Below are 27,916 nucleotides of genomic sequence, written 5' to 3' on the forward strand. Positions count from 1 at the left end.
TACCATAATTGTCTAATGAAATATTCCTGAAGCTCCAATGAAGCTCCAATGCACATTGGGATTCATTGGCTTTTGACTCTGACTGGTGTGGCTGATAACAAAAACAAAACTCTCTTGGTTTCTTCAAAGCTTTATGGGTTATTTTTGGAGGTTCTCTTGATTCAGACAGTTGTTACGTGGAGACTGCAGTCTCTTTTCTTTTCTATTTGTCTAAATCCCCTTCCTTAGCTTCCAGGTACTATGTATCACTGCTTCTTTCACTGTGGTCTTCTACTGTGCTAAACACCATCACTGTTTCAAAAGGAAGTAGAGGACCCCCCTCCATCTGTGCCCTAACAGCCCTGTCTACTGTAGGCCTCCCTAGGTCTCCTGCTTCTTATGAATCCTGGGAGACTTTGAAGGATCTAGATGCTATGTAAAAATACCTTTACCTTCCCTCCTTTCTGCTTTGGTTGTGGAGGAAATACAGGTTGAGACTGGACAAGAACCAGCTCATCAGACGTGTACAAAGAAGTCTGACTCATAGACATACCTACACACACACTATACACGAATGTGTCTATGTATATAAATGCATATGTTATGGGTATACACACACACATATAAGAGACAAGTATACAAACATGCTGAAATAATCTGATTTTCTCTTAAGGATCCCAAAGCATTATTTTTATTGCATTATTTATTATAACTAGGTGTTTGTATGGGGAACATATAGGAAAATTAATAGCCCCTGTTACCAAAATACAACACAGCTAGGTCTAAGAATAAAAGTCTTGTCTCACATTCATCAGGATAACTGCAACCAACAATGCTGGTACAGGGTAGTCTTAGTCAGAAATGCAGTACCATTAGGCTTTGTTCAAAGATCATCTGTCTCAAGAGACAACCTACAGCACAGAAAGATTTAGACATTGCCTGAGATGCTTCAGAATCCCTTCTAGGGCGCCTTTCAAATGAAGAGCCAGAAAAAGGAAAACATTGAAAATAACGAAGTATTTAGGGGTGTGGCTAACTTGGAGCTTCCTGATAAACACGATCATCCATAAAATGGCATGTTTCACCACTGTGGGACTACTGGGATGCTCAGTCTTGGGCTAAGTCTCAAGGTCTGGGCATCTTGACAAGAAGCCCAATTTGATCTCTGTCTTACTATGGTCCACCTAATAGAAAGCTATTTGAAATGGTTTCTTTCATCAGAAACTTTTATCTACCTCATGAAGTAAATGAAGCTGGTTTAAGCAACTCTGAGCCCTGGGAAATGGAGGTATCCTGCAAGATTACTGATGGGGTTGCAAGTTTACCTAATCCAACTCCTTATTTCATAGAAATAAAAAGTAATAATCAACAGGAGGTAATGACTTGCTCAAGGTTATGCACCTGGCTCTTGTCAAAGTTGGATCACTGAACTTCCAAGGATTCCACTGTCCTCCATACTGTGCTGCCTCTGTCACAATGAACTCCTAACAACCAAGTGGGAAGATAACTGGTTAAAGGTGGCACATAAGATATGTTAATCTGCTCGGCTGTACTGATCATTCACTATGAATGTGTATATGAAAACATCATCTGACATACCTTGAATACACAGTTTTTATGGAAACAAAAAGATAGCGCATGGAATGTTACACTCTTTTAATCCTTTCCTCCCAAACTCCACTGAAGCAATGGCAAAGAAATAAGAGAAGTCAACAGGAACAGAATTTTGGAATTTTGAAAGCAGATAGATCAATGTTAATTAAGTTCAGAAATCTGAATCCTTAGGCAAGGAGAACCTAAAATACATCATAAAATTCTCCAAAGGCTCAGAAATGGTTTGCACCAAGGACTCTTGGAATAGAGAGGAGTTGGTGGAGCATAGAAGATGAGAATTGATTTAAAGTCTTTGTAAGAGAGAATCAGGACTCAGATCTCTTGTCTGTGTCCATGCAGCACAGCCAGTGGCTTGCCTCACTGCAATGGAGAAAGAGAAACTGGCAAGTGAGAGTAATGTTTGGTTTTTAGATAATGAATAATAGTTGTGAATGCAGAACCAAGAGCTAACAAGTCTGATAAGACCAGGTATTCAGTGCCTATAACTAGTAGTATCAACAATTGTTTTCTCAAATATGTGTCAAGTGTTAACTCCCAAACTTAAACACAAGGTGTATAAACCATGAAGACCAGAGCTACTCTTGCTGTAGATGTGTACCAAGTATGATACCTGCAAAATCTCTCAGTCATTCCCTCTTGGCCTGATGATGTTGAGTCAATGAAAATGTTACTCTGGAGATTCTGCTTTAACTAGAAGGAGATGAAATATCCAAGAGATATTCTCCTGCTAGAATGAGAGAGACAGTAAGCAGCCACGTTATGAAATATAGTTCAAGGCATAAGGCAAAGAACCATGAGGACTCCAGATATTCAAAGTCCTCAGCTGATTTCTAGCAAGTAGAGGGCCTTGGGGCTGGGATGTAACTCAGTGGTAGAGTGCATGAGTTCAGTCCCCATAACCACAAGAAAAAAGGAAAGAGAATAAGAATAAGAGCACTGCCATCATAGAATCATAAGGAAATGAATTTTGCCACAAGCAAGTGAATTTGGAAGAAGACTGAGCCTGAGATGAGAATCACAGCCCTAGCCCCTACCTTGACTCCATTTCCCACCCCCAAAAAATCCTGAGGAGAAGAACTAGCCAACACATACTCAGCAACTTGAGCTATGGAAAGTGAGAAAATGGATTTGTGTTGTTTTAAATCCTATGGTCATCTGATATATGGCACTGGAAAACCAATTTTTCTGGGTATTAGGGCAGAAAATGCACAAGAAAAAATAAGGTGAAAGTAGGCTACAGGACAAGTCCTATGCTAGTATGGTAGTAGTAAGTTTTTCATCTTCTCTATATTTATCTTCTGGTTCTAATTGGAGAGACAAGTACTACATTTCCCATTTTCCTAACTCAAATGGAAATGGGCTTGCAAACTTATTTCCTTTATGGGGCAGTGGGAAGACACAAACTAGGCTCTTTTCCCATTGATTGCTGGGTAGGATGGGCTTTGTCAAAAGTGACCAGAATGAAGGCTGGGTATTCTATGTAGATGAGAGTGGCCAGAAATATGATTCAGAATCAATAGCCCAAGAAAGAAAAGTCAAAACTTGGAGCACTGACTACAGATAGGGCCAAAGCCACGAACCAGAGCTACAGACCCAAAGCAAAGAAGGCCTGTGCCAGTTCTGGAAAGAGTGTGGAACAGTAGGTACCTTGGAGATCAGTAGGTGAGTAGGGTGGGTGTACCAGGCTGCTGTAAGAGTGTAGGATTGCAGTCACTGTGGACCTTCACCAAGCTTTAGCACACAGACTTGGGAAATGTGCAAGGCAAGTCCTCATCAATTCCATGGAAAGCTTTCTCCAGGTCATCTTTAGAGTCTGTGGGTGGAAAAGTGAACCAAGTGCCCTCATGCCGGCATCAGTTGTATGTGGAAAACTATACTCCTCCCCAGCTCCAGAAGCTGATCAAGGTAGGGTGGGCCTTGCTGGGAACAATCTGCTAGAGATCCCAGCCAGTCTGCACAGAAGGTCCCAAATACAGTCGTAACAAAAAACTTGTGATCTTAGAAGTATTTCACAGAGTCCACAGAGCCAACCTATAACAAGAACAAGAAAACAGAAGCCCTGGAACACTTGGGAATAAGCTGCCTTCTTTGGAGTCCATGGCCATGTTTAGGTGTCAGCAGGAGCTTTAGTGAGAATCTGTCCCAATCTCCCCCCACCACACACACACACACACACACACACACACACACATTGGTAGGGAAGTTTAAGATCTGAGTATGTGACTATAGAAGAATCCAATATCTATCTTAAATATCCAGACATTTCTGCAAGACAAAGTGACACGACAGGACAAAGTTGGAGACCCAACTTTGTGCTCACACATGATATCATCTCGAGTGAGACATTTCACATCTCTAAACTTGACTTTCCACTTCTGCAAAAAGATTATCATAAGCACATAAGATTTCTATGAAAATTGGACAGTCATGAAGAAACCACACTGAATAGTGAATGGCACTAACTTTTCTGTACACTTTCTTTTGGTTTTAAGACTGACTCATCTTCCCTCCCTACTCTTTAGACCTGTACTGTAGAATCTCCTTGGAAGAAGTCAAAATGCTGATTTTTTAAAAAAAAATGTGTAAGCCTAAATCCCAAATCTCAAAACAAATCCATCACCCTTTCCAGGTCTGAAATAAAATATCACCATTATTACAACAGCCTCCCAGTCCTTATAAGAAGACTCACAGGCTGGTCAACAGAGTAGGTGCAGGAAAGATCAAAGCCCCAAGTCATAGCTCTGAAAACACTGAAAGGCAAGCCGACTTGAAAGGATCAGCTTGCTAGATTGTGGGATGCTTCAAGCATGTTAAACAGGAACTGAAAAGCAACAATGGAAACAAGCTTCAGGGCAACAAAAGTGCAACCATTAAATTTTCATGACTTCGGAGCTGGGGACACACGAGTTCATCACTATGGCACTTTTTATGTCAGTGAATTTATAATGAACATAGCTGCTTGAAAATCAGCACTATTCATGGCCATAGCTTAGCACATAATGCTGGCATTTTAGAAATTGTTATCAAAACTGTTTTGCTATAAAAACTAAAAAAAACCTTTAATAAGTAAAGGAGCCTAAATGCCCCGGCACCACTACTATTTTCAATAGGCTAAAAATGGCTCGTAGCTGTCAGCTGATGCATTTCTATCATGGCCACTTAGTGAGGTCAGCTGGGGTTGTTTTTTCAGAAGACAATTTAATACAGAAAGTTCAGTGATTTGTTTAGTTCATGGGTAGTGAAGTCTGCGTGTCCTTCTATCATCTATCCTTCAGTCTAGAGTAATTTCTGCACTATGTAGCCCTGGAAACCCCCATTCTCTCTCTCTCTCTCTCTCTCTCTCTCTCTCTCTCTCTCACACACACACACACACACACACACACACACACATTGAAAGTGGAACACGTTAGAGGCTGACATATTCACTGATGCTATTGTTATTTCTTTTCTACCCTATGAGAATCCCCTCGTTACCTACTGGCTCTACAATATAGGGACCCTAGGTTGGGTTTTCCCTGACAAGAACCTAAGACAAGTGTGAATGGTTTATGAAGAGAGAGGGATGACGTCAAGAAAGGGATTAGTCTACTGATGAATTTATAGTAAATATGATGTTGGGAAGCACCACCTGGTTGAAGGAGCTGGGTCACTGGGGTGTGGACTGGAAGGGTGCATTGCTCTGCCTCCTCCTCGATCTGTCTCTCTACCTGTCTGTGCAGGTCATAAGTTCTCTCACCTCTGTAAAGACCTGGTTTTCATCAGCTCAGAGGGGCTTTCGTCATGCCCCTCTGCCATGCCACCTTGACTCAGAGTCAGCCAACCAGGGACTGAAACCTCTACAGTGAGTCAGAATAGATTTCTCCTCCTTTACAATGCAGGTTTCAGACCTTGTGTCTCAGTGATGAGAAAGTAACTAAGCACAGGAATGGTGCAAGAACAGCAACATGGACAGGGCTCTGACGGTGTCTGAGATGTGCCATGTGTAAACCTCCTGAACTGCTGGCTCTCCTGGGCTGCCCTCCTCCCTGGTCCTCCCCTTTCTAGTAGTCAAGGGCTCAGAGACAGACCTGGGCAGCTGTCACTGCGGAAACCTCCCTGCACTCTGCCTTAGGCAGAGCCCTGACCTGGACCCACACTGGCAATCAGCAGAGGGGCAGGCACAAGCAGGAAGTTAAGGAGAGGCAGCATTGGCTGAGAACCCCTCTCCTAAAAGTTTGGGACTAGAAGCACCTCTCTTTTCAGATCTTCTTGAATTTTGGAGTATTTGAATATACATAATGAGAAACCTTAGGGATAGGATTCAATTCTATACACAGAATTAATTGATGTGTCCTTGTACATATAGCCTGATGGTAAGTTTGTAAATATGTTTAATAATTTTGTGCATGAAGCAGTTTCTTAGTGTAGCATCATGTCAGCACTGAAAAAGTTGCAGCCTTCCAAGCACTTTAGATTTGGGGGTTTTAGATTAGGGATGCTCAGCCCAAATATAGAGTGGATAAGAGGATGGATACTAGTGACCCACAGCTTGGAACTGAAGCCCAGATCTCCCATTTCCAATGTTATTTCAGCACAGGGCCATGAGCCAACTCTATCAGCCAGATTTCTAAAAGACCTCCCAGAAAGCAGCACCAAAGATGTGTCAAGTTAACACCAGACCTTGTACAGCCGCCACGACAAACCCAGCAGGAGCGGCTGGGCATTGGCAGAGCCAAGCCATGCCACAAGAAAAGGCTGTTGTTTTCCAGAAGAGCCTGTCACCTTTCTGGAGGAGCTGGAAGGGCTGCATGCCAGTAGGGCACATAAAAAGCAGAAAGCCACGGCAGAGTCCCACAGCACCATTATAATCTCATCGACCACAGCCGGGGCGGGGGAGCCACGTGGAACCGACAGAGCATAAGCAAGGCACAGAAGGGTTTAACTTAAAAACAATCTGATTATAAAAGGAAAAGAAACAGATCCTAGAGGAAAAAAAATTGGGGGAAAGGGCATGAAAGACAAAATGCATGAATATGCATGTGAAAGAAAAGAGACAATGTAAAAGAAAAAAGCACAGAAATAAATAGACAGAAAGGGATCAAGGAGGAAGAGAAAACAAGAGAACTAATGAAAGGTATGGGAGCAGGAGGAGGAAAACAATTTTTCAGTTGAGATTTTGAATTCCAAACAACCTATTAAATGACATACTGAAAGCAAACAAACAAAGAAGTAAGAAAGCAACCCTCCAGAGAGTAACAAGAACAAGGCAGTCAGGTCCCGCGATCTGAGCTACGGGAATAAGTGGACCATCTTTCCAGACCAACCGTTTTGTGCCAGTATGAAGTCTCAGGAAAAGGTCCTGGCCTGTTTTGATCACATGACCTCTTTCCGGATGAGGGTTTATGCAATGGGGGCTTGACTGACAGTCCCCCCATGGATCCCACGGAGTGAGGAAAGGGGGTGTGTTTAATGACCAGACCGGCAAAGCTCAGCTGTACACCCCAGAGGCAACTCCACACAAAGGAAGGAGTGGACTACAAGGAAGTTATGGGAGGATCCTTACAAACCTGGAAAAACTTGGGGACAGAAAGTGGGGAAGATGAATAAAGAAGGGGAAATAAAATACAAGTGTAAGACAACTATGAGGAGGAGAGAAGTGAGATTTAAAGGAGGAGCTGAGTGATGATACAGTTCCTTACCCTGTGAGGCTGAGATACAGCATGGGGCCCTACCCCTCCTTGTTTCGCTTTCCCATTTTCACTCCCATGAATGCAGCTAGGATAACTATTTCTCTAACTCTCAAATGCATTCCTTTAATAAACCCACTACTACAGGCTTATACTGTTTCTTAAACACCAAAGAAGCTAACTGGAAAATATAATTATTAGCAAATAATAATGTTCACTCTTAAAGGGTCCTGACTACATACTAGGCACACTCATGTGTGTCATATATCTTCACAACGATTTGAAAGAATTTACAGGTCGATACACTGAGTGTTTAATGAGAATGTTAAATGCTAGGGAGTTGTTGGCTAAATTATCCAAAATCCAGTCAAAGTGGCTGAACTGGATTCAATACTAGACTCTAATCGCAAATCAGTCTGATTCTTAAGTACATTTTGCTGCAACTGGGGTTCATTCTGCAGTGCTACATAGTATCTTCACCACCCATCGAAGCAAGACAGGGAGACCTAAGCTGACACTGAAGTCATGGATTTGCTCTTGGTTTTAAGGTGGAGGCCACTGACTGTGGGTGGGTTCCCAAGCCCAGGTCTCAAGAGAATTTGCTTCCCAGAAGATTTCTCAGAGTTCTGCCAGGCCAGGCCTGAGCAAGTCCAAAGACTCAATGAACAGTCATCTTGTTACGTGGCCAAATAGATAAATAGAAACAGCAAGTTTTCTCTATTGCATAGACAATCCAACACCCATTTACCTAATTCTGCTTCCTCTTCTATATACGTACATACATAATTTATAGCCATGCCATCTGTGTTCCCATAGTTATGGTCCTGCCAGCATTTCCATAAAAAAAGATAGTAAATCTTTCTTTTCTGAGGTTCATAAACAGCCTATAAAAACTGGGTCTGGGTTGAAACTTATCCCCAACAGTTTCTAGCCAAGATACTAATAGATTTTGTTAACGAATTAAACAAATATCAATTTACTTGGCAGACTAAAAACAGTACAAAATTTATGATTTCCAAAGGCAAATATGCATTCATAAAGCAGAAAAATAAACTAAATCTCAGCATAACCAAGATTACAGAATCACTCTTAGTAATAGTAAATCTGTAAGCCATTCCTCTGATTAATTTCTAAGGCAAAAAAGTCAGGTTAGGACTGTGTAATCTACACGTTTCCTAATTCCATTTGCTAGAGATTTTTTTCAATAATAAGCAACAGAAATGGACAATAGCTACTTTAGACAGTGCGGAAACTCATCAGAAGAATTTGCAAGATCTCATAGAATTACGGGAAAGAAGGGAGAGAGAAGAGGCCAAAGAATGAGGGTTGAAATGGGTAGAAAATAGACCCCAGGAGTCCTGGTAGCCTGAGAGCCCCTCATCAGCAATCAAGGTATTCTAAGCCTTTTATCTTTCTCTGCAGCACTTCAGTCTAGATTCAAAACCCAAGAAAAGATATGGCCCCACAGTCAGGCATTAGTTATGTGCTGCCCTTCTTTACTACTGCGCTCTTGGAGCTGCCATACTAGGAAGGACTCAGCTGGGTCATTTATAACAACAGAGACAGAGACAGAGGCACAGGCAGAGGCACAGGCAGAGAGGAGTGAGGAAGGAGAGCAACAGCAAAAGTGAGAGAGAAAGGAAGAAGACACAGAGACAGGGAGGCAAAGGGAGAAGAAGATGAATATCCAATACCAGGGAACTGGTTCAATTAACTATTGTAGAAAGACACAATGGACAATTACACCATTGTAAAAGGTTAAACTATAAGAGACAATGTTTGTAACTTGGAAGAGAATACTCAATATGGTATTAAGTGACAAAGTAGGGAAGTGACTGATACATACCCATGTGAAGAGTAAATAAATAAATCAATTAACCAGAGAAATAAAGGGTAATAGGGTTCCTAGTTATTTTGAGCTTCTTATTTTAGCTAAGCACTGTGATTTAGTTTTCAAAAAATAGATGTATATTGCTTTCGAAAGGATAATTAAAAAATGAAAAACACTAAAGTTTTCAAAGCTTTGTCCTGAACCTCTGATTAAGTAAAGCCAAGAGTATTACTGCCCATTTCCACAGATGTGGAAGATGAGGTTCAGAGCAGATATCCTCAGGTAGAGTTACAAAGCAGAACCAACACTGGAACTCAGAACCTTCATCTAAGGCCTGGATATCTCCTAATCCCAGTTGCTATTATCTTCTAGGGAGGCCATAGTCACCCAAAGTGGGCACACATGGGTCCTCAGCGCTCTCCTCACCAGCCAGGCCAGACTGCCTGCTTGCCTTAGCTGTGAGAGCTGCCTTTGAAGCCAGTCAAGCTTGGTCTCTTCTCCTCTTTGCGCAAGAGGTAATTAAGCGCTATTGGAAATTCTGAGTGTTGTATTGGAATTGCTGAATGTTATCTTTCACATGCCATTTTGAACTCATGTCTATGTCGGAAAGGTCACTACCACTGACTGAACAGCATTGATTTCCAGACATTTACAGATGTACATGACAACCCCTAAAGGGGTTTTCAGGGATTGAGGGCCAGGCTGTGGAACGCAGTTGGTAAATATCTCCTCTGAGCAACGTGGGCAGAATGATCTTGAAATAAAGCCGCCTGCAGACTTGAGGTGGATCCATTCTTGGCTGAGCTCCAAGCTGTGGCTGCAGTGTCCTCAAAGCCCAGCCCCCTGCACAGCTTCAGGGCTCACATGTGTTTGGCCCCACACCCAGATCACCATGAGAAATAAGCTCCCGTTTGCAGTTCTTCCCTGCACATATCCAGGTGACCAGAGTTTTATAAGACACGACTAAATGAGGCTTCATTTAGAGGCACAGGGTTTCCAGATGCTGCTTTGCACTGTGAATTCGAAAGCTGGGAAAGAGCAATCAAGTTTAATTGAAATGCTTTTAATTGGAGACACTTCAGTGAATGCCTCAGGTGGTTTCAGAAAACCAGTTGAGCCAGGAGACCACCTGTCCCCTCAGCATCAAAAGCAGCAGCAGCAGTGGTTCCCTGTCCCCTGCACTAGGGAGGGACACAAAGGAACAAGCACAGTGGCTCGCTAGTCCCCCAAACTCAGTGCCACATTCCATTCATCAGAAGAAATCTATTCTCCAGCAAGATGACTCTCGCCTGCTGCCTGCTGCCTGCTGTGTGGGTTTCTATCTGTCGCTCTTTTCCTGGGCATTCAGGTGGAGGTAAATCCTCCAAGTCTTTTCTAGGAGGTGTCAAGTTTTTGACAGAAGTGAAAGGAAGATTGGCTCTAGTTCCACATAGATCTATATTTCAATGCCAGTTTCACACTTAGCAAGCCATGTCACCTCAGAAAAGTTGTTCAATCTAGTGGTTCTTAAAGTATCATTAGGTTCCTGTGAGGGTCCCTGAGACCCTGTAAGAGCTACATGTGTTTTTCAGTGGCTACAAGATGTGAGTGACATCCATCTGACAGCTCATTGGATGTATGATTGTTCATTCTCGTGTTTTAAATGTTTATGCTTCCATTTCTAATATGATAAATATTGATAGAAATAATCCACATAAACCAAAGCTCTGTGGGATTCTGAGTAAATTTTAGGATGGCTTGAGAACTGCTGATCTAATCTCTTTGTACCTCTGCTTCCTTTTGGGAGTATTAAATTAGATGAAGTACAGGGCTGTAGGAGCAGTAAACCGAAAACCATCCTACTGCATTCACATGCAGTCACTGTGCCTGGATGATTTGAGTGCTCGACTTCACCCATTATCAGACTGAATACCATGCTGGTGTAGAAACACCAGGTGCCCCTGGCATATACCTGGCCTTTGATAATCAAGGGCACCAAAGCCTTCCCTGTTTATCCAATTTCCTGCCCCAGTCTCCCTTCCTGTGTCATTTCCAGAGGTACTGAGTACACTGTATTTCCTCCAAGTGTGCAGATCCAACAAGACTACCCCCCTGTGGGATGGAGGTGTGGTCTTTATTGAAATGAGCAACTATTCTGGCATCAACTGTTCCAGGATGTGGAGGGTTCACAGATAGCAATGAGCTCTTGGAGAGGAGCGCTTCAATGTCTCCCTTGGTCTCACACCACTGGGCCAAGGCAGTTAGGATGCAAAGACATCTAACTTGCAGTGTATCAGGACACAGAAGACTTCCACCCTGGGGAGGATGGCTCCCTTGTCATGGCTCCTGGGAAGAAAGGACCTCACGTGACCACAGCTCTCCATACCTGTTAATGCCCAATCCCTCTGTGCTAACTTCTCAGGGGCTCATTGGTTCTTTAGAAAAGCACAACCCCGCTCTTCCCCCACCTGTCCTCCGCCCATCCCAACACAACCGTTTGCTCTCTAAGAGGCCCGCTCCTGCTGGATACCTGATGACACAGAGTAGGGAAAGCATGGGTCAGGAAAACCCACCAGGGACAGCGGCCAAAGGGAGACTCTGACTCTATAGGCATTTCTCAAGTAAGACAACCATGATAGGTGATTGATTCAATTTGGAAAGGGAGGGAGAGCAGCCGCTGGGGATTGGAATTGGGCTTACAATGATGTCCACTGAGCCAAGAGGAATGGAAGGGGGCCGGGCTGGGAGGCACAAGGAGTGTGGAAACCCAGGCCTTGAGCTCAGGCTAGAGGTCAGGCTTCAGATCACAAAGTGGAAGCTGAGTTACACAAGAACTATGCTGTGCTGCAGAGACACACTGAGGCAGATATTGCAGCAGGAACCAGCCAGCAGAAAAGCCAGCGGAAAAGTCACCGTCTGTGTTATGGGACACTCCAGAGTCTCTGTAGCTGGATCTTAGTCTCAGCTACTCTGGTGCCCTGATTTGATTTCCCCTTTGGCTTTCAAATCTACTTTTGTTCCCTGACAGACTTAGGTCTCTCCTTTTTCTGCCTGAGACATTTGTCTTCCACACTTGCCCTCCTGATCCCACCTGGGAATGCTCAGTGCATTCAAGACAAATACCCCATGGCTGGCCCTGTGCTCAGCTGGGCATACACCCTCCTGTGCTGCATTCGCCCAAGGCCAGCCAGGAATCCTTCATTCCTCTTTACTGGGTCCCTTTATTAGAAACTGAAGGGACAGTGAGACCACACAGGGAGAGCAGGTGGAGCCAGAAGAGAAAAGCATCTCAGGAGAGTGCCCGCAGTAACGCAGCCATTAGCAAATGTCAAAAACTCTCCTTTCTTCTAGCCTGTACATTTCCAAATCTTGCTTTCAAGGGAGTTATCTTAAATAGCTAATGTGGAGAACTTATGTGTCATTTTGGTAAATTTACATCAGCACCAGGGCTTTCCCCTTCAAAGTGAATCAGTTCATTGCAGCAAATGCTTTTCCATTCCAAAGCCATGTATAAAAACAGGAACAATAACAGCAAAAATATTCCCAACCTGCATAGTGGTTTGTTTCATTCTCACAATTGTCTTCATGGACACTTGTTTATATTTTAAGAATATAGGTGGTCCTGTACAAGTCACTATTGACTCAAATGTGTTGAAAAAACGTTCTATGGAAAAATGAAAAATGATACTAATTGGGGCCAACAGTTTGTTTAGTTCAGATGGCTTTAAAATATTTGAAAGTCAGAGATGTGTTTTATCTGTCAATTGTCACCTAAGTGACAATTAGTAAATTTCCTCAAATGCTACTAGTCAATAATTCATTGAAATGAATGAAGGAATCATACCAGTCAAAATAGGTTAGGTTATGCTTCAGGGAGAAATAATCCTCTGATCTTGGTGTTTTGAACACAAAGATGTATTTGTGATGCATATGCACTGCTTGCAGGTGGAAGGGTTTGCTCCATGAGACTTCCCTCAGAAACCCAAGCCAGGCAGAGCAGCAGGATGGAGAGAAGTGAAGAATCATCACTTAATCCTGGAAGCTACATCTACCATTCTGTTCACATTGCAGAACCCACAAATTACATGAACTGGTCTTCATTCAACAAGGAATTGAAAATAGAAAACTAGGTACGAATATGTGTACAATTTCACAGAACAGGAATAAAGACGCTAAGCTCATCAGCAATATCTTCTACATGATGACAAAAGCAAAGGGAATAATAAAATATAATGACCTCGGGAAACAGCTTGAAAATTTGAATGATGTAATGTTGGAAATGAAATAGGTGGGGGGAAACATCATGTGGAAAGTCACATCTTATTTTATCAATGAGATTCAAGCAGTTTACGTAACTAATCCAGGATCACAGCTTGGTGAGCAGTAGTCCTCCTCATTTCTAGTCTAGTAGACTTTGAAGGAGGAGCCCTACAAAGGTCGAACTTGGAAACCATAGAGGCAAACTTTGCATGAGGTCATTTTATAGTAAAAATCATTAGTTTCTTCTTCATTCTATTTGTAAGACACTAATTGTCACATCTTCCAGTAGGAATAAAACAATAAAATCAAATCACCACTCAAAGACCCCACTTGCTCTGCTGCAAACCTGGACAACCTACAAAGATAAGCAATGGTCTGTTTATCCTGCAGGCAAAGTCTCAGGATAAAGCTGGCACACATGTTTAGGCATGACATTTGGAGTCAAGCAGAAGGGTGGGCAAATATTAAAAATACCTAAGAGAGCATGATTCATCCCAAAGTTCTCCAGTAATCATGTATTCTTACTATTCCATGGAGGAAATGAAAGATATGGGGAATTAATTGCAAAACAAAGGATTTTGATCATAAACTTTGCATAATGAGCTTCTCTTTTGAAGTTGCTTAAAAATCAAAAATAGAAATGTCACACTAGCATGCATACCTTTCTCATAAGACCTAATGCATTGAAATAAAAAATGTAGCTCTAAGAATCACAGAGAAAAATAATAAAACTATAAATCCATGAGAAGAAATATCAGCTCTATTGGGATTCTAAATGGTTATGATCAAGGATCTTTTAATCATGCATGGATAACAGGATTGAGTTTTGAAGACTGGCTGAGAACAAGCTAGTGAGAATTCATCCATTGTCTTTATTTTTTTTTTTGTACTGGGAATCGAACTCAGTTCCTTGTGCTTGCCAGGCAGATGCTGTGATGTTGAGCTATATCCCTGGTGCATCCATTGTCTTTCATGCAGATAACTGTAAGTCATCTGTAAGATCCAGGGAAGCAGGAGGTAAATTTGTAAATTTCTGTGCCTCAGAAGTTTGCTGCTCCAAGCACGGCCCCACTGTAGTACCCTCTTCCTGACCACATGTTAGGTGGTCATTTTACCACAGACCCTGTGGTGTAGTAGCTCCTTGCCACTTAAGTTCTGAGAGTTAGGAAATTTCTCCTTTAAAAGAAGCTGAAATTTGCCCCACCAAAATTCTACCATTTGTTCTTAGCTTTGCCCTCTTTGGTGACACAGAAAAACATTATTCCTTCTTCCTCTAGTCTTTTAAATATTTGAAACTGGTTCTCATGTTTGCAGTCAAAGTTTTCTAGTGCATAAAGGAAGCTGCTTACTAAGAACCTCATGGACATCTCAAGTGTGTTGAGGTTCTTAGGTCTGTGCTGTAGTCAACTACAAAGAACCTGTCCACTGAGATCATACACACTACCAGATGTCAGGAGTTAGCACCATACCTGGCTGCATGTATTTCCTGGAAGAGACATTTTAGAAAGAGAAAAGCAATTTGAGGAAAGCACAGGTCACATGGGCACATCCAATGGCAGACCGACCTTAACTTTCGGGATGCGGTGAGTAGAAGTTGGCCATGATTACAGTGACCAGGAAGAATTTTGCCTTAACACTCTTGTTTGTGCTGTTGTACCTCTGTGTTTGAAACAGTGAGAGGACTGACCATAACGAGAGGTGGGTATGTTGTCTCTTGTTTAGCTTTTATTTAATAATTATTAAATATGAAGTCCAGCTACACTTAGAAGAAGGTAGGGATACTATGAAATCCATGGAACTACACTAAGTGAGAGCTCAAAAATGATAGGATATGAGAAAAGACCAGAGCACAGGGGTGCTTTCCTCAGCTGATGAGGAGTTGGTGGTTAAGATGAAACACAAAATCAAATCTCTGAGAATTACCTACATTTAGCAATGGCGAGCATCCTTCTGCCTTGCCAGCTCTAGAGACAAACATTCCACAGATTCCACATTGTTCATACTAGACACTATATGCTTGCCATCTGGCCAATCAGTGTGGGTGAAAAACCAGGAAGCATTTTTATTGGTTGTGCCATTCGTGATGGATAAGATTCCAAAACTAATGATTTGGCAAGAAGTTCTCAGCAGGAAGTTTCTTCGGATGGATGAACTTGCCACAGGGCCATCGTGGCAACAGCATGAAGGAAATATAGCCCAGACTCTCCATCAACGTTGATGTTTGAATTATGGAAGGAGGTTGACCAGGGCTGGGAGCCAAGCAACGTGAATGGGAGAGACTCGTGCTCTGAGGGATGCTGCCTACAAAACAGAGACTCAAATGTACTTAAAAGACCACATGGAGCTAAACCTTTGCAGTTGCTCATGGAACTTATGCTTGTGAGTGATAATCCCTCCCTAGAACATTCACCTCCTCAAACAGGTGCTCCCTCAGCCTGAATACCTTCTTCATCAGCTTACTTCCCCTTTCCTATTAGGTTGCCAAAATTCATCGTCCTTGAAGCTGAATTCTGCTGAACACCTCTTTTAAAGACTGTAAGTCACATTTTCTTATTTCTTTGCATTTCTCATAGTGTTAGATTGTGTTCTAAACACTTTGAGTACTGTGTTTTAAAGTCATTTGACTCCATTGTGATCCTCCAAGAGTTTTAAATTGTCATGTAAATGCTTCTGTACTTTAGAGGCACTTAACCTGTCCATATTCAACCTCCACCTTCTCTTCTCCCTGCAGTGTTCTGATCAGGCCTTCTACCCATAGCTGAGATACTTGGATTATGCCCCATGCGTCCAAGGTTTGGCAGTCACCAGGAGATAAAGGATGAGCTTATGTATAGGATGTAAGGCTCTTCCTGGTTATTACTCTCCCAGGATTTATTCTCCCTTTGCAGTGGCTGGGGTGGTCCTGGACTCCGTCTTCCAGTTCTTGAAGCCAGTAAGACTGTGGGTTTCAGGTTCTAGCCCATCTACATGGTACTGAGTGAGTGAACCTCTCTTTGGGCTAAAAGTTGCAAAAAGATGGGACACTCAATGCTGGTCTCCTCATCACTTCTTCCAAGGGTAGAACACATTCCAGCTTCTGACTACTTTACAGTGCTTCAGAGAGAGAGAGAGACAGAGAGAGAGAGAAAGTGAGTATGTGTGTGTGTTTAATTTGTTACTTTATTCTCCTCAGATTCAGCTTCAAGGCAACTCTGGGTTTGGTAGTTGTGTGACTGTGGGACAGTTTTCTAAAGTATAAAATGAACATAATAATCCCCACCTTATAAAATCATTATGAATGATAAGAGTGAATGTACCAGTAATACAATAAAAGTTAGTTTATTCTCCCCACTTCAGCCTAAATGAGCACATGATTGATTGCCAAATGCAGCCTAGGAGTCTGTCAGAATCATATGAGGCACTCTTTGTTTGTTTGAATGGTTGGTTGGTGAATGGATCACTGAGACATTCACAGTCAGATTCTAAACTTGATCAGGGATGGGACTTGTATTTTTGCAGTATTTTTAATGTTCCCCATGGAATATTTTTGAGACAGTTCAAGTGTTTTGCCAATCAGATTGAAGGTGATATAATTTTTAATTGCTCTGCTGAAAATACACATTTCCTAAACAATTATATTCTATAAGAGCATAATTTGTGATGGGTCTATCTTTAGTATTTAGGAACTGAAATGCAAATTCACAGAAATAGGTACAGAAATAACATGGAGTTTGGAGTATACACACAAAAGTTTATTAACAGGGGACTGAGCTAATGTACAACTGATCGCAGGAACCAAACTGTACATAGATCCACAAGTTCTGACTTTCCTTTGCTTATCACTCTCTGTTTAGATTCTGTACATAATCCCCAGTGAAAACAGCCCCAAGTGAGGCAGGGTATAATGGACCTGCTTTGGATGGGTCAGTAGCCACTGGCCATGAAGGATACACACAAGAAAGTGCATGTTTGGGCTGTGAATGTTTCCAGCAACTGATGTTGCTCTCACGCCTGTTCCTTTGAAAGTCCCTTTAGTATCTACATGGCTTGGCCACCAATAAGTGGATTAGTGGTGCTTTTCAAAGTGGATTAGTGTTCCCTACGCATTTAATTAAAGTGGACCTCATTCTATCATCCTCAAGAGGAAAATTATGCAGGGAGAAATTCCTTAAGTGCAGACATTGACTACAAATATGTCTCCCACTTGGGTCCTTACAGTGATCCGGTTGACTTCAGAGTTCAGAAATTCTAGAATAAAGTATGAATTCGGGGCTTTTTCTTTTTAGAACAGAGGTGTCAGCTCTGAGTGGGAAAGGTCTCAGTCCTGACAAGATATAGATTTCACGCTTTCTTAGAAAGTGCCACTTGTGTGTCATTCTGTTAAGTGGTAAAAATATTAATATGCTTCCCAAATTGATAAACTTGAAAAGGGAGAAATCCAATCAGGATGTTTCTCTGGTTCATCAGTGGATGCAGGTTATTAAGCACATGCTCACCAGAAAATGTCTTCTCAGGACCTATTCCCTAAGCATTGCAAGAAGTTATTTTGTATGCGAGCTGACTTTATATTCTGGTCTGCAGCTGGAATGCCATTGGATGCAGCCAGTCTCACAGTAGCAACTCTTTTAGCCCTGACACATTTTGTGCCTGGAATGTACTTCCTACCTGTTTATAAGGAGCATAACAAATGACTACAGAATCCTACCTCAGTGGCTTGCAACTATAACTACCCATTAGAATTACCCACGAAACAATTCAGAAATGGCATGCCTGGACCACACTCTCAGAAATTCTAATTTAGTCTAGGGTTGTAGACTAAATTAAATATGACATTTAGGTATAGTATTTAAAAAAAAAAAAAACCCTATGTAATTCTGCAGTCAACATGGGCAACCATTGTTTCCAAACCCTCTTTGTCAGGGGTTGGCAAAAGTGAGCCTTTGTAGGTTCCAAGAAGATAAAATCTTTCTTTCTTACCTTTTTGGGTTGATTTCTCTGTTCACTTAGATGAAAGAGAATATCTATCTCCTGCATGTGACTGTGTCTCCATCGTTTGGTTTTCAAAATGGCAAAGGACAGTGTGTGGAAAGAGGGGCCGAGGGACAGAACACTTCAGTGGGTGTCCAGGCTCATTTCAGTCCAGCTGCTCTTTGGATGACACCTGTATGTCAAAATCAATGACAGGCAACAGGAAAGTGATGGTGCAGGATGCTATTGTCCCAACACTCATCAGAAGTGACTGCAAATTCAATTTGGGTTGATGAGGACTAGTTGGGAGGGGGAAATTTAACAGTAAAAACGATCAGTGCAATACTTCTGGCTATGGAGTTAAAGACAAGCTGTGGACCTCACCCTCTGTCTGGTCCAAGTCATCAATGGGCTATCTCATGAGATTATTGCTGATTATTTGATTGTTACAGAATCAATAAATCCCAGAGGATGCTACCACCCTGTTTCTTAGACCTATGCTCTAGAAGACAAGCAGGTGAGTCTGAATTTATCTTTATCATTTGTTTATATTTGGTGATACATGGAATCTGTTCCCTAAAGATCAAAATTCGGTTTCACAGAAGCTTCTTCAGTGACTGTCAAAAATCAGATAATGGCAATTTGTCATCTGTGTGGACACCAAGAAAGCACAAAGATAACACACATGAGATTCAAACCACTGAGCTGTCAGTATCAAATTTACTTCTGACTCAAAGTTTCTAAGACATACAAGATGCAGAGGAGCAGTGATCCCTGAAAGGGATCCAAACACAGCCACCTAAATGTCTATACTGTCCCATGTTAGTTTTGTTCTGACTCAACCTTCCCATGAGAGGCTTGAGAAATTCATATTCCACATAGCTTAATCAGAAGAGCCATTACAGCTACAAAAAAGTATCTCCTGTTTATACGCAAACCTGTTTATGTCTTACCTGTCATGGCACAAATGCACCTCAGCATCAATCACTGATCCTACCTCATATGAAGCTTACTTTTAATTCAAAGTTTAAAAGCAACAGGAAGACACAGCAATTAACAAAAAGAAATACATAGGTTACTGAGATTTTCCAGTGTTTCCAGTTTATGTCCCATGAACCCATGCATTTCAGGTTTAGTTACAGTAAATAAATGAAACTGATTAGGTGTGTCCTGCAACAGGATTCTCCCTTACCTTTCTGCTGGAGAATATTATTTGTGTGTTTTCTGGGAAGTCTGGTTCCTAGACATTTGCAAGGGAATTTGTTTGATTCATCTCTTTTCTTTTCCAAGGGTCCCAAGGAAAGGCCAAAAGTAGATGGCAAACCTGCTGCTAACCTTTTTCTTTCCATGTTTTGGCTTGGAAAATGTTATGTCACTTTGGACCTGAAAGTGGGAGCATCTGAGAAGAGGCAAATGTCTGGAAAGGATTTCTAGGAATTTCCAGGTCTGCCTAAAGACTGTGAGAGAACACACTCATCTTCCTCCTTACTGCACTTTCTTTAACCAAGGAAGATTGAACTCTTCACCCAGGAAGACACTGTACTGAGGCACCACTCCTACAGTCCTGAGGGACTCTGTCATAGGCCACTCTCTGTTCCTCAGGCACATTGATTGCCCCAAAATGTCACATACTCCTTCTCTAAAGGCACCTGCCGCCCCCATGTTCCTGTCCTTAAGGAGAGTGCATTTAAGCCTCAGACAACAGGCCCTTTTCAGCTTTTCTATTCTGTGTGGCTCCCATGTACCTCTGCATGTTAATAAATCTGCACACTTCTTCTCCTCTTAATCTGCCTATTGTCAGATTATTTCAGCACACTCAATCATTGAATCTGCAGAGGGAATGTTTGAAATTCCCTACACTAGCACTGACAACGTTTTAAAAATGCTTCCAAATCTGCTGCCATCCTGACTTCACCAGAAACTTCTGGAGTACTCCGGACAAGATTCCTTTTCAGTAAGTAGAGCAGAACAAATTCAAACTCAAAAAAATCAAGTGAGCACTTCACAATATTAAAGCAAGTAGGAGAGAAAGCAAAAGAAGAAATTCAGCCCTTGCCTTCTAGTGTTCTGCACTATACTTCTCCATATGGGGCACAACTCTTTCTCAACAGTAAGATGTAGGTTGCTTTGGAATTCCTGTATGCACATTTATTTTTTTGTTGTTGTTGTTTTTCCTGTACCAGGAATTGAACTCACGACCTTGCACTTGCCAGGCAGGCGCTGTGCCACTGAGCTAAATCCCCAGCCCCCTGTATGCACATTTATACATCCACATATATGCGGATAATGATTTCAGAAGTGCTGGTTTAAACAATCGCCTTTGGGTAATATACTATTGGTCACTGTAATTATGAGAACAATAAATTCTGGAGCTCACACTATGTGGTAATACAGGGGCAGATAGATAACTCTCCAGCCCCTGCTTTCAGGGAAAAGGGCAGCTTTCTAGACTGTAATAATAATAACCTACTCCTTTATGCAAACATGATGTCGCATATTTAGCATATGGAGCATATCACTGCCAGATTCATCTAGTTCCTGGGATAATGTACCCTACACAAAGTAGGTGTACATTAAGTACTTTTGTCAGGCTAAAATCATCTATATTTGGAAATGCATAGTAAACTTTTGAGGGAGGCAGTTCAGAAATAATCATCTTTACATTATAAATGAGGGAAGTAAAGCTTAAGGAAATTAAATGGCATTTTCCAAGTACATAGCTGGTAAGTATCTAAATCAGGAACTATGCCAAGAGCTCAAGGAATGGAAACACACCCTCCATCCCTCCATCTGGGGCATATGAATAGCATGACCGTGCCCTCTTGGATCTTCTCACAGTGCTGAGGTCAGGATTGCTACTCAGCGATCTCTTCATTGTTTATGTAACCTTTGCCCCTAATAATCCCCAGCTCAATTCTTGTTTTTCCAAACGCAGACACTGAAATTATTCTGGAAACTTGCAGTAAATGAGGCTGCAGGATAAGGAATGAAAACTGGACATGTAAAGCAAAGGTCCCTGTCGCTAGATACCCTCATGGCCTGAGTACATCCCTTAACCTGCTAAGCCACCGACTCCTCAGCTATAAACCAAAACAGAAGAGCTTGTCACTATGTCCTCTTTAACTTTTAAAAGTCTCTGATGACTCCTTTGCCACTATTTTATCCCTAGCCCATGCCCCTCTTTATGAGGGTCCTACTGTCTTGGGGAAGGAGTTTAACTTTTCCCCATGTAAGATCTCCAAGCAAGTCCATGCAAAGTCACCATCTACAATCTCCTTCTGGATTAATCCAGAGTGGGGTGATAAACCTCATCTTAACTCAGAGAATGATGGATTCAGTGTCCAGTCATTTTTATACCTGTCTGATATGTCTCTTTTAACTCCAAAATTGTGGGGAACCAGAGGACACATTTAATGCACAACTTTCACCTGAGAATAAGGCAGGATTACCCAGATCTCCCATCTACTCTGAAACCTGTTTAAAGTTTGCAGCACAGATCAAATAAATGTCAAAGCATCATGACAGAAAGAGGAAAACAGAGGGACAGGAATGAGACATAGGGCAGCAAAAAGGGAAAGTGAGAATAAAAAGGGAAAGAGAAAAGAAAGAGAACCAAATGGAGCTCACGAAGCGCCTAACCCATGCTGGTATGTTCCCCGCAGTGCTGCATGAGAATCTCACAACAATCCATACAAGGGGCTTTGTTCACACTCGGCAGCTGAAGACCGTGAGGCTCAAAGTGGCTGTACTCTTAATTACTCCAGGGACAGCCCTGTGGTATGGCAGACATGTACGTGAGGGGAAGCTGAGGCAGCAGCAAGGGTGGACCACTGTGGTAAACTAGAGAGGGCTTCCTGAAACATAAAGAAAAATGTCCACACTGTTACCAGAGATGCCTGCTGACCTAGTTCGGGGCAGTACTGCCAGCTCTTGACCTCTGGTAAATGAAGGCTGCACACAGACAGACTGCACTTCAGACACGCATTTTGGCTACATCGCCCTGCATTTTTCATCTGTGGGGCCCAGGATCAATGTTGTCAGGGCTTATTTTATTTCTGTCCCTGTTCCTAGCAGCTCAGTGGAGTTAGCATTTCCAAATCCTGCAAGTACTTTATCATGAACTTGCCCAGCACTCTGTAAGTGATGGGACAATGTAAGCACAAGTACATTTTTTCAAGGCCTTTAAGCACCAGATCAAGCATGGCTGGCAGAAGAAATCTGAAAGCCTCTAGGGACTGTGGCCCTGCCCGTGTATCTCCATGCTTTATTGGTGCAGGGGGAATGCCTTTGCTTAATATTAGGATTGTCCCTCATAGCCAGAAGGTAAGACAACAGTCCTAGCTCAGTTCTTTTCCTAGAAATATGACAGTCATCCCGTGACTCCTCCCAGGAGTTCATCCCCCTCAACTAAGAGCCCCCAGTCCAGGAAGCACGCCCCCTACTGGTGTAGTCTTTAAAAAGTGAATATAACTGAGTGATTCATATTTACAAGAAAGCTCTAAGCTAGGTCATGTCTAGATCTTTGAAGGGACAGAAACAAACCACCAACAGGCAAAAGCCACCATAAGAAATCCTGCATGGTTCAGGAAATTGTCATTGGATCTTAAAAATTTAGAATCTCGGAGGTCATCTCCCTAAATTTAGCAACAATAGTGATTGTGTCTCTAGCTAGAAGTATCTTTATGAGTCATTAACTCATGATATATACAAGAATGTATTTACTTATTTATTAGCTCATTAATTTTAACATCAGCTGTTCAGGATAGAGGAAAGAGACTTTCAGGTGTCCTTTGGAGTAGTGTCACTGTGCTTACCCAGCTAATACTCAGAACATCCATTTTTAAGACCTAGAAGGCTAATTGGGCACATGCAGAGAATGGATTTCAGTGACCCTCAGAATAATAGAGCCCAGCCTAGCCAAGCAGTTCCTTCTTAAAACTTAAATATTTGTCTGCAAGCCTGAAGTTATAGAATCCTATGAAAATATAAAAGTTCACAGTCATGGGTCCACATTTTGCTCTGTCATCACTGAACTGGCTATGAAAGGCAAAGTTCCTATGAGAAAATGGAGCTTTCATGTGTTATGAAAGCACAGATCTGGCCTTCACTTCCTCCTGATCACAGGCACTGAATAAGAACCACTTTGCAAGCAGGCGTGGTTTACTAGATTTCAAGGATATCCTGAAATGTACTAATATACCAGATAGCTACATTTTATACATTCTCCTGACCATTTTCTCCTTTCTAATATAAGCAAAAACTTTTTATAATTAAACTATTAATCAAGCACAAGGATCATCATTGAATATGTATTGTACACCAACCTTGCATTGTGTCTTTACATTAACAAGCCACAGGAATTCTGTAATTGAGTGGCCATCTGAATCTCTATTATACAGGTGAAGAAATGAGACCTAGAGGGCTAAGTCATTTTTCTGAAGCTTACATTTAACTTATGGGCCAGGGTTTCAATCTTTCTGAGTCCAAAGCAACTTCCTCCTCTGGCATTGCCCATCCTCATAACTTATCTCCCTGCTCAACTTTTAGGCATCCATACTATCTCTGGCACCTAAATCCAGTGCTTGAGCCATGGAACAGTTCCCAATGTTTATTTCCCCATAGGCAGGCAAATGACAGTGACAGGATCCTAACAGTGGCTGCCAAGCCTCTAGCTTTCAAGGGAAATAAATACAAAGCAATAAATACAAATCTTCAGTGTGATGTTTTTCATGTGCCTGTATAATAGCACAGAGGCACAGAAGCTACAAATCCACCTACAGGGAAGGTGTCTTTCAAGGCACAAATCCACTGGCCACTGAATAAAAATTTTAGCCAAAACTGAACATACCCATAAAATCTTCCCAAAGAGGGTCTTTTGGTTGGAGGTCCAGCTGACTGCACTTGGCAATGCCCCTGAGCTGGTTGGCACCCACAGGCTGATTTCATATTATTAGCTTTCTCTATGTGACACCAGGTTTGTTGCCCAGTCTCACAACCGCCATACTTTGGGGATCTACGAGGGTCAGAGGCCCAATTACTGCACAGTGAGATGTTTCCAGGGAGGTTGATAGCAGGGAAATGGAGTTTCAGAGCTGACCTCGCTGGACTTCCAGCAGGACTTGCCAAGCCTAAATCTTTCTCTCAGTAAATAAACCCTTGGCCTTTTCAAGTTTTGCCTATTCAATTTCCTCCCCAAAGGGGAAGGGATTCCTTGGAATGACCTACAATCCACAAAAAGGGCTTTTTTCCCCTTTGTGGCTGAGATCTTACCTAAGAGGTCTCCTTTCTCCCTAGGGAGCCTGGGACACCCATAAGAACAATGGGATTTGGGACTTATTTAAATAATCTTCCTTAACAACTAGGCTTTTGCCTGTGCCAGCGGGGCGGATGAGTTCTTCTACCAAGGAGCCTCCCTCTGTGACTAATCCTCTATGCTAAAAGGTTGTGCTTTGCTCCAAAGCCACCTTTTATATACATCTGCTCATGAGAGCTGCCGCTTCCCACAATGCCAGACAGCCCCCTTGGCCACACTGCTCTGGGGCTTCATTTTCTGGGCTCCCATCATCCCTGAAATTAATCTGAAAGAGGCCTCTTTTACAAGAGTGGCAGCAAATATCCGATTCAATTTGCTTTCACCCAAGATTTCCCAGGAGTCATGCTGAATGAGATAATCAATGATGATTATAGGGCTTGGCCTGCCTCACTGAGCCAATGTGTTAAAAGGAGGGAGAATTTCTGCTTCGGTGCTCACCCAAGTCAGGTGCTAATTCAGGCAGATCCATTACTTTTCTCAGTGGCTCTAAACCATATGTGCTGCAATAATCATGCTGGGTAGGTCGAGGCGATCAGCCCTCCAGCCCTCCTACCTAAGAAAAGAGAATTCGTTTCTGCGTCTCCTCCCACCCCACAACAACAACCACAGAAATACAGAGAACATTTGGAGCAAAAAATGAATAGGCTGTTTGAACCAATGACGCTGAAGAGATTTAATTTAGATAGGCTGAAGTTTCCTTGTCTCAGCTGAAGGAAATAGTCAATGCCTTTGCTACCAACCCAACCAAAAGAAAGCATCAATTTACCTGTGGCTGGGCTGGGGATTTAGCTCAGTGGCAAAAGCGTCTGCCTGGCAAGCACAAGGTCGTGAGTTCGGTTCCCAGTACCAGAGGAAAAAAAAAAAATTTACCTGTGGCTGCCATTTTACTCTTGAGAGGACTGTTTTCTACTTCGCTGATTGTTCTGAAGGACCACAACATCCAGAGGAGAAACACAGGAGCAAATGGCTGAGAGCTGTAGCTCCCCTTCCAAGTCCCATTCACCTCTCTCTTTCTTGCCTCTACCAGTCTTGCAACCTCTGGTTTGGGGTTAGGGTGCTCCTGTGTTATGCACATATTTATAAAGGCTGTGATTAAAAGTGATAATAGGACTGTGTGTTATCCCAAAGCTCAGCAGCTGGAAGCAACAAGCATGTATAAGCTCACAGTTCCCGTGATTTGGGAATCTAGGAATACCCTAGCTGGGTGGTTTGGCTCAAGTTTCTAACTAGGCTGCACATGGGGTGACAGCCAGAGCTGTGATCATCTCAAGGCTTGGCTGAAGCAGGTGAGCTTCTGAACTCACTCATGTGCACTGGAGACACCTCAGCTCCCAAGCTTGATGATGTGGGCCTGTCAAGGCAGCTGATTTCCTCACAAAATAAGCAACCCGTGAGAGAGTGTGAGAACCCCAAATCAAACCACAGCCTTTTTATAACCTAATATTCAGAGTGATACTGTATCACTTTCATGTCTTCTGTTAGAAAAAAGTTAGTAAGTCCTACCACTACTCAAGGGAAGAAGACTGCATGGGGCAGGAATTCCAGGAAGTGGGGTCATCAGACACCCTTTTAGAGAAGACTGTGACAGATGAGAGACCTTTGCTTTTGGAGAGATGTTCTGTGCAAGAGAATGGAGGGGTCTTATTGCATTAGGTGCAGGGCTCATTCATGTTGGAGGCAGAGTTTCATTTCTGTGGGGTAAAGAATGTTGTACATGACTTCAGGGAAGGATAGAAGGGTATTTTTCATGCACAGGGAATTAATTTGGATAGTTAAGGTCAGAATCAAAACTGGAAGCAAAACCTTCTCTTCCCCAAAGCTTCACTCAGGGAAGTAGGCTGAGGATGTGGGTGTTGCCTTAGGGGATAGTCAGGTACACTGTCTCTTGCTTCATCAGCAGCACACACGGGGGTGGCTGGCAGGAACTCTAAAGAAGTCAGCAGGTAGAGTGAGAGATAGGACCTGGGCTAGGGAGGTCTGGATGGTGACCAGGGATTTGAACACAGGCTTGGTCAGTGTACAGGAGGTTTCCTTCTGGGAATGTTGCCCCAAGACTATCATGCCTTGAAGTATCATGCTGTAAAGAAACTGGGATGGAAGACCAAGAGGAGGAAGTTCTTGTTATCTTAGCTGTTTAGCCCCAAGTCAGCCTGCCAACTGACCATCCCAGGGAGGACAGCAGAATGTCATTGTGCTGGCCTACACAAATAGAATAAATCATTGTTATAGTTTGGATAAGCATTTCACAAATACCATTTGTTAATGACTTGGTCCTCAGGGTGGCATCATTGATGGGTAGGGCCTGTGGCAGGACTTTAGGTTATTGGGGGTGTGCCCTTAAAGGAGATCCTGGGACTCTGCTCTCTTCCTCCTCCTGACTCTTTGCTTCCTGACTGATGAGATGGGTGATTTTCTTTGCCCAAACTCCTACCTTGTCATGCTGCCTCTTCAGAGAACCAAAGAAATGGAGACACTTAATCATGGATTGGAACAGCCACAATTGTGAGCCAAAACAGGTCTTTTATTCTTATGAGGTAATTGGCTAGGGTGTGTTGTTATAGCAGTGGAAAGCTGGCTAATACAGTTGTCTTGGTTATTTTTCTCTCGTTGCTGAGACAAAGTACCCAACGCCCAAAATGAAGGAAGGAAAGGTTTATTTAGCTTACAGTTTGTGGAGGTTTCAGTCCATACTTGGCTGGCTCTGAGACAGAAGGTAGCAAAGCAACAAGAGCAAAGGGGGGAATGGCAGCCAAACAGCAAAGCAGCCAGAGCAAAAGGGCAGAATGGCGGCAAGCAGCCTCTTTCCCTCCCTTACATTGTAAATAGGCTACCCCTACATAAGGGGCATGTAGCTCTCACACAATTTCCATGCCCTCCTCTTCCACAGGCTCAGGATGTATACAAAGTAAGCACCCTGGCTTCCTGCTGAGTCATTTAGCCAAACCTCTAGACTCCCCAAGTTGACACAATGTATCAACCATAACAACAGTCATTATTATTTTAAGTCATTACATTTCAGAATGGTTTGTTTATACTGCAATACTTACCTAATACAGAAATTGGTACCTGGCAGTAGGTACTATAGTTACAAAAGAAAAAGAAATACCTGAAACACATGGCAGTGGCTTTGGAATTACACAGTGGGCAGAGGGGCCACCAGAGCAGTGAAGAAACTATTAGAAGAGGCTGAAAATATTTTGAGGAGACTGCCATTAGTCTGAAAAGGGGGTGCACCAAGTCACACTTGAAAGACAATTGGCCAAACTTGTCTGAAGTAATATGAAAGACAGAAAATGGATACTGACTTTGTGGCTCTGGTTAAAGAAA

The 27,916-nt window shown here is 42.5% G+C and overlaps 1 long non-coding RNA gene across 1 annotated transcript; it reads left to right on the top strand.

Annotated features, from left to right (window-relative positions):
• The first annotated feature begins 15,487 nt into the window (after positions 1 to 15,487).
• On the top strand, positions 15,488 to 18,794 carry LOC102006342. The gene is made up of 3 exons (XR_260314.1): positions 15,488 to 15,708; positions 15,807 to 15,864; positions 18,729 to 18,794. It is a non-coding gene; the product is annotated as an uncharacterized LOC102006342 (long non-coding RNA).
• The last annotated feature ends 9,122 nt before the right edge of the window (positions 18,795 to 27,916 follow it).

This window comes from Chinchilla lanigera, unplaced genomic scaffold (genome assembly GCF_000276665.1).
Source record: "Chinchilla lanigera isolate Chin_1 unplaced genomic scaffold, ChiLan1.0 scaffold00014, whole genome shotgun sequence".
Taxonomy (NCBI): Eukaryota; Metazoa; Chordata; class Mammalia; order Rodentia; family Chinchillidae; genus Chinchilla; species Chinchilla lanigera.